Source organism: Sminthopsis crassicaudata, chromosome 1, assembly GCF_048593235.1.
Source record: "Sminthopsis crassicaudata isolate SCR6 chromosome 1, ASM4859323v1, whole genome shotgun sequence".
Classification (NCBI taxonomy): Eukaryota; Metazoa; Chordata; class Mammalia; order Dasyuromorphia; family Dasyuridae; genus Sminthopsis; species Sminthopsis crassicaudata.
In genome coordinates, this window is record NC_133617.1 from 249,947,280 (window position 1) to 249,956,126 (window position 8,847).

Consider the following 8,847-nt stretch of genomic DNA (forward strand, 5'->3'; position numbering starts at 1 on the left):
TCAATTAGGGATTAAGTGGATAGGGGGGAAAAAAAAAGAAAAAAAAAAAAAAAACCACTTCCTTTTCAGTGATTGTGGATCCTGCACAGGCCAGAAGTCTTTAACTCTTTAGCATAAGAATAGCAAAATTGTACCAGGGCCTTGAGTAGTTCTTATGAAGCTGGTTTTAAAGGGAAATCAGAGGACTGCCTTCAACTGAAATGGCCAAGAATTTGGAACTTTTTTTAGGAGAAGGTAAAAGAAGAGCATTTGGTTTTAGCCTCTTTACTATTGGTTTAAAAAAAAAAAAGAGACATCTGCTTCTGATATAGCACACACACACACAAATTTATGCATATGTAGATAAAAAGAATTATCATTTTAGAATCAGAGTACAGTTTATAGAAATGATTCTCCTTCTGTCTGAGATTTCACTACTGTCAAGCCAGTCCCTGATAGTCAACATAGAGAATTTTAGGAGGAAGGAGGAGGGGACCCTAAATCTCTTCAGAACAGTGTAAAATCTGTTTCAGGAAGAATGGTTGGGCTGGAACAGAAATCATCTACCAGAGAAAGAAGAGAGGCTCTTTGCAACACTATGAAAATAATAAACTCAAATAATCATAATTATCCCTGCTCCAGGGAGCTAACCTCTGGAGACAGGGGCCCAGCCTCCAGGCTCACCATTAAAAGGAGAGAATTCAAAATGCATTTATCATTTCCTCCAGTTCTGTTTTTAAATATTTGTAGAGTAGATGCTGTTTGTTATTGTCGATCCCCCCCCCCCTCCACCCCTCCTTTCATTTGGTTTGCAGTGTTGATAAGGACAATTAAAAACCCAGGCTTGTAATAAGGCATCTGCTGTAAACAAATGCAGACAAAGGAAGCAATTTTTCTGGTAAGTAGGGGGCATGGGGAGACCGACATTGTTTAGAGGACTGATAATAACAGAAAATAAACCTTTTTTTTCTCCTCCACACCACCACTTCAAATGTAGATCAGGTCAACAGTGACTAAAAAAAAATCAACCTTGTAAATAGCTTTTAAAATCATTAGGCTGTAAAAACTATATTAGCTAGAAAAATTTATATTGGCCCTTCATTTATAGTTGCCTACCACACCCTGTTCCTTGACTTCTTGATTTGTTTCTAGAATCAAGAGACTAAAAATGTATTTAAGTCATCTTCTCCTAGTACTGAATGCCTGAATTTTTTCCTAGATATGCTAGCCATCCCCCTAATTTCAGAGCTTATAGGATGCTTACTCCTGTATGATGGTTAAATCTCCTGGGTCTTCAGATCCTTATCTGAAGGGACTTCCTTTAGGTGACTGCTTAAGTCTCATCCTGATTTAAATCTATCATCCAATGATCTAAAGATGAATTAGATATTGGTTAGGCAGGGCACTGCCAAGAGAACCTTAGGCACTACAGGAAAATGTTATGTATTTACGATTGAAAAGAATGAGATCAAGTAAAATTCTCCATGGCCCTTCAAAGGACGCTCATTTCTGATGCCCAAAGCTATCTGTATATTTTTTCTGTAGTCCCTTCTCAAAGACTGTTCCAAAGTTGAATATTTGCTTGATGCTCCTATAGAGTTGATGTCTCAAAGCTACATAGCATCTGTGAGTATGTTCTTGAAGACTTTTAGGGAGTCATATCCCTGATTCATGGTAGAAAAAATGAATTCTTAGTGACTGATGCTACAGGAAAACACCCAATGGCAAGGTTTGTACCACCATGGAATTAATGGAGCATGAATATGGAAAATCTGGAAAACTATCATTTGGTATACAGGTCAACTTTCTGTCAACAGGCAAAAACCATATTTTTAACATACTGTTGAACTACAAAATAACTCCAAGAAACAGTAGATGTCATTTATATTTTTGTATCTACATAAGCAATGTGTGTATGCACTTGTGTGTGTGTGTATGTATGTATTTTAATCAGTAACAAAAAGTTCTGAAACATGAAGACTTTTTTGAGCTTCAGCTTAATAAACATAAAACTATAGGTAAATCATTTAATTATCTTGAGCCTTAGTTTTTTCATCTGTAAAATGAGGATAATGAAATTGTATTGAAGAAAGTGCTTTGTGAACAGTAAAGCATTCTATAAATATCACACTCTTTAAATGCAACATTTCACTGAGCTGCACAAGCACATAGAATGCTCAGCTAAGCCCTGGGAGGGTAGTAAATATGTAATAAACAGTTGGCAAATATATGAATGAATGGATGAAAGCAAAACATCTAAACCATTGACTTAAAATGAACTGAAGAGAGGTAATCACAGGCAGAAAAGGCAGAAGAAAATATTAATCATTGGAGAATAATTTCAAACAATATGGAAAGCCTTAGGTCGGTAACAACTGAGGAAGAAAGTTAGTTTGTGGCTTTAATGAATGACTTTGAATCTAAGATGTAGGATTCCAGATAGGAATAGACCTGTCAGTTAATAGCTGGTGTTAGTAGAAGCATTTACAAACCCTCAGAGTATGTAGTAAAGAAGTTGTAATAGCCTTTCCCCATATTAGTCTTTTCACATACACACACATATATATATGCATATGTGTATATATGTCATATGTATATATGCATTTATACATCAATGCACATTGGTAGGTATGCACATGTACATGCTGTGTCATATCAGATTATATTATATCATACTGAGATTTCATGGATATTTTATGGGAACATCCTCTATCAATACAAATCACAAGACATCTGCAACTTATAGTTTTAGAGAATTACTTGGAACATTGAGAAGCAGATGTGCCTACAATCTCATAATCAATATGGAAACTATCTCTTCTTGATTCCAGTTCTGGCTTTTGGTTATGCTTATCCATTATATCTTTCTCTGTCTCTCATTTGTGGGGATATGCATGTGAAGTAAAATATATGTGTGTGACACACACATATATGTATGTGTATGGGTATATATGGGGTATGTATATATACATACACACATATAGAGATAAAGATATATACATATGCATGCATCTATATAAATATGCATACATATGCATATTCACACTTAGTTATTTAGTTGTTTCAGTTGTGTCCTAATTTGGGGTTTTCTTGGCAAAGACTCTAGAGTGGGTTTGCCATTTTCTTCTTCAAATCATTTTGCAGGTGAGGAAATTCAAGCAAATAGGTTAAGTGACTTATGCAAAGTCACACAGCTAGTAAGTGTTTGAGGCTAGATTTGAAGTCAGGATTTCCTGACTCCAGGCCTCACTTCAGCAACTGCAAAAACTAGTGGCCATAAATGCATCTACATCTATATGTGGATGTATACTCACAACACACACATACATGACAGCTAGTTGTAATAGTATACATGTATATAAATACATATATACACATGTGTATATACATCTAGAGTACTGAGCCTGGAGTCAGGAAAACTGTTTGCCTTAGGTTCCTCATCTGTAAAATAGAAGTAATAATAGTATCTACCTCCCAAGGATTGTTTTGAGGATCAAATGAAATAACTGTAAAATGCTTAGCAGAGTACGTGGCACGTAGTGGGAGTTATAAAAATCTTAGCTAAGACATATGTGTATGTGGGGTGTGTATGTGTTTGTGTATGTGTGTGTGTGTGTGTATGTAGAATCTATGATGTCAACATAAGAAATTTCCTTTATCCTTACAAAATCCCAATCAGTCTGTGTTTTGTAGATAACATCTAGAGAATTGCCTGGAGCACTGAAAGATTAAAAGATTTGCTAAGTAAAGTAGCTAAAAATTTTCACAGGCAGGATTTGAATTCAGGTCACTCTGGCTGCAAGGCCAACACTCTCCATTCTACCATACTGCCTCTATTGTTGTATCTATATATGTATATGTATCTTATATGTGGATATATGCTATATAATCACATGTGTATTTGTGTTTATGTATATACACATGTGTGTATATGCAGTTATGTATTCAATTCTGTTACTATTCTGATATATGTATAGAATTTTAAGTCTGGTAGAGACCTTGAAAATCATGTACTTCAGCTTCCTTATTTCATGTGTAATATATAGATTAAGTGAGTTGCCCATGTATACACTGAATTAGAATGAGAATGCAGATTTCCTAACACTAAGTTGCTGTTTTTTCCAAGACTATGTTATCTTTCATCTTCAAAAACTGCACACACACACACACACACACACACACACACACACACACATACACACACTCAAGAAAATAAAAGCATAGATAGTTGAAGTGATTTCCTAAATATATATATACATATAAATGATTAGAACAAAAATCATTACCAATCCCATAAAACTTTTTTCTGCAAATCTTGAGAAATAAGCAAAACTAGAAATTAAACATACATGCGGTCTGGTTCAGACTCGACTTTTCTGGGTATCTGTGACCTTATGACAATCCTTTCCTGAATTCCTAATTTATAAAAGATGGGCTATGTATTATAAAACATGATAATAAAGTTTGTAAATGGAATATCATCTTAACACAATGATGAATAATTAAAAATATAATAAGCATTTAAGATAGATAAATCACAATATTTACACTTTCTGATGAATTTTTTCTTTCCTTTAAAAATATCTTTCCTTAACATGTTAAAAAAAAAAGCAGAATGCAAATCACAGACACAATTGATAATTTCAGTCAAGAGAATGACAGTAATGAGAATACATACCAAAATTTATGGGATGTAGCCAAAGCAGTTCTTAGGCGTAGTTTTATATCTCTAGATGCTTACTTGCATAACATTGAGAAAGAGAAGATCAATGAATTGGGAATGCAACTAAAAAAGCTAGAAAAATAACAAATAAAAAACCCCCAATTAAATACCAAATTTGAAATTCTGAAAAAAAAGATTAATAAAATTGAAAGTAAGAAAAATATTGAATTAATAAGCAAAAGTAAGAGTTGTTTTTATCAAAAAAAATCCCAACAAAATGGGTTCATTATTTAGATATAAAGAGTGATATTATAAGCTACTTAGAAGAATAAAAGAAAAATAGTTTACCTCTCAGATTTGTGGAGAAGAAAGGTATTTATGGCCAAAGAAGAACTTGAGTACATTATTGAATACAAAATGGATAATTCTGATTATATGAAGATAAAAAGTTTTTATAAAACAAAATGAATTCAGGCAAGAATAAAGGGAATAAATAAAGGGATACAATAAAGGAATAAACTGGGGAAATTTTATATTCAAGAGCTATGATAAAGGGCTCATTTCTAAAATATACAGAGAATTGACTCAAACTTAAAATAACTCAAACCATTCTTCAATTGATGAATTCTTCAATTGTTCATATCAAAAAACGTAAACAGACAATTTTCAGATAAAGAAATTGAAACAATTTCTAATCATAGAAAAAGATGCTCTAAATCACTATTGATTAGAGAAATGTAAGTTAAGACAACTCTGAGGTACCACTGCACACCTCTCAGATTGGCTAAGATAACAGGAAAAGATAGACAAATTTTGGAGGGGCTATGAAAAAATTAGGATGCTAAAACATTGTTGATGGAGTTGTGAACTGATCTGATCATTCTAGAGAGTAATTTGGAATTATGTCCAAAGAGCTATTAAACTATCCATACCCTTTGATCCAGCTGTGTTTCTACTGGGCTTATATCCCAAAGAGATCATAAAAGAGGGAAAGTGACCCACATGTGCAAAAATATTTATGGCAGCCCTTTTTGTAATGGCAAGAAACTGGAAACCGAGTAGATGCCCATCACTTAGATAATGGCTGAACAAGTTATGGTATATCAATGTTATTGAATATTATTATTCTATAAGGTACAATCAGCAGGATGATTTCAGAGAGGCCTAGAGAGACTTACATGAACTGATGTTATGTGAAGTTAGAACCAGATCATTGTATACAACAATAGTAATATTATATGATGATCAATTATGATAGATGTGGCTCTTTTCAACAATGGTATGATTCAGACCGATTCCAATAAGGAAGAGAGCCATTTGCACCCAGAGTGAGGACTATGGGAACTGAATGTAGATCACAACATAATATTTTCATTCTTTCTGTTGTTGTTTATTTGCATTTTGTTTTCTTTCTCATTTTTTCCCTTTTTGATATTATTTTTCTTGTGCATTATGATAATTGTGGAAATATGAATAGAAAAATTGCACGTTTAACATATATTGGATTACTTGCCATCTAAGAGTGAATGTAGGAGGAAAAAAATTTGGAACACAAGGTTTTACAAGCATGAATGTCAAAAATTATCCATACATATGTTTTGAATTAAAAAACAAAAAAACCTTTAATAAAAAAAAAGAAAAGGAGGGGGGGAAAAGCACTGTGCAATGTACTAAAGGAAAACCTGAACTGGAAGTTGAGATCTAAACTCTATTCTTGGTTCAACCCATTAACTCATGGAATATATCTTGACAAATTATATCACTGATTCAATTGTATACTCAAAAAGTAGGAAGAATTTTTGTTTGTGAGAGCACCTATTTAGAGGTGGAAGAGATTCCATAGGTTATTATTTCTATTTCCCTTATTTTTCACATAAGGAAACTGGATCCCAGAAAGTTCAGATAAACTTGCCTGGCATCACACAGAATCTAAGAGTCTGAAGCAGAATTTGAAATTAGATCTCTCTGACTCTATAATCAATGCTCGTTTTACTATCTCTGTTGCTTCTCCTGGTTTCAGGGGCAGTGCTCTATCCACTGCACCATCTAGCTGCTCTGATGATTTTTTAAAATAAGACTGGGGAATATAGGCATCATTTCTACTATCACTCACATACTAAGTGGGCACTCTACCATTGAACAAGTCCTTTGATTATAAGGTCTTGGATGAGCAAATAAAATTATTCCTTTGTTAAATACTTTCTTATGTGTATTGTAAATATAACAATTTTGAATACCTACTAAATACAAGGTATTTGCAGGTGGTGCAGAGATAAATAAAATATTGTTCCTACCCCATATTTCCAGTCTACCACAGGGGACGGAAGACAGGTACACAAATAACTATAATATAATGTTAAACAATCAGTGCTACCAGAGAGGAAGAGTATATATAAAGTAATTTTGGACTCATTCTTCCTATTTATATCCTAGGGAATGCCAGAAACACACATCATTAAAATATTGAGGAAAAAAATCCCATTTAGATTCTCCAGTTTTGTTAAGGTAACTACAGGATACAAGTCAATCAAGCAAATAAGCAATTATTAAGTACCTCCTAAGTACAAAAAACTCTGCTAGGTGTGGAGATTATAATGCCAGGAATGAAACTGGCTTCCTTGTCCCCATGCACTGTGTCCTTTTTATTTCTTCTTTTTGTACTATTGCCTTCTCTTATTAGAATAGAGGCTCCAAGAGATGTGGAGATCATACTGTTTTCCTGTGTTTGTATCGACAACACTTCCCCAGTGCCTGTTACAAAGCAGCCACTAAACAGATTGTCTGTCTGTCTACCTATCTATTTGTCTATCTAACTATTTATATCTCTGTAACTACCTAATGAGGAAGATAACATACATGTATATACATAGAAAATAAATTCAAAGAAGGTATATACAACGTAATTAAGGAGGGGAAAACTAGAAATTGGGGAGTTCAGAAAAATCTTTGTACAGGAATTGATGTTTGAGCTTATAAAAAAAAAAGAAAAAAATGTATCTATAACATGGAAGTAAGGAAGGGACTGTGTTTCAGGCAAGGGGAATGTCCAGTACAAAAATGAGGAATGGAAAGTCATGTTTGAGTGTAGGAGGAGGAGTTAAGGCAAATGAGGTTGGAAAGATAGTTTGGGTTCAGATTGTGAAGGGCTTTAAAACCATTTGATCCTAGAGGCAATAGGGAGAAACTAGAGTTAATTAAACAAGGATATGATGTGGGTTGGATTTGGGTTTAAGGAAAATCACTCTAGAGGTAGTTTATAAGACATCCATGAATTGGGAAAATACCTGAGGCTGGAAAGCCACTTAGGAGGCTGTTGTAGTAATCTAGGAAAGAAGTGATGAGAGTCTGAACTAAGGTAGCAGCTGTGTGATTACAGCAAAGGCTTTGGATGCTAGAGTCATTGAGTCAGTAGAAATGGTTGCCTATGTATGGTAAGGAACAATGCTGGTTATGATTCTCTAAGACTGAAAGGATGGAAATATTTTGGATATGTTGATTATCAGGGCAGCTATGTTCCATCAAAATGACAAGAATGATAAGCTCCATATATTTAAAACCTGGATAACCACAGGCCTCTAAATAAGTCAGTACTCAACTGCTCATATTCCCTGGATTGTTGCAAGTTTTCTTGAAAGCACTGCAACCAGTCACTGGGGAACATTATGAAGCCAAGCATAGCACACTTCCCACTGGTGTTGGAAACATATTCCCTCTTGCTCCATCTTGAGTCAAAGCCTATTTGAAAGTAGAAACTACAATGACCAATTTTATTCCCAAATGAGGAAAAACAATTTATTATCTTTATTTTATATAATGGGCAATGGGAAGGACAAAGAAAAAATAATACCACTCACTTTCACACTCCCCATCTTAAAGCAGTGCAGTATAAATAGGTCAAAATATCAAAACCTTCTGTGGCAAGGGCCATGAGCTGTATTTGGAGAAACTGTGACCCCAAGAGTTGTGGTAATAAGAAGGCTGGATTCAAGGAAAATGGGATGGTGGGTATCAGCTGGGGCTATTAAGACCTAAATCTGTATGTAGATGTGTATGCATATATTTATATTTTGTAATTTTTCACTCCTCATCCTCTTCGCCTAGCTTCCACATATACATATACCCACCAGGAACAGTAAAGCAGTAAGGATTTCTGGCCTGGATGACTAACAGTTTCTCCCCAACCCACCCACAAGCTTTTCCACACC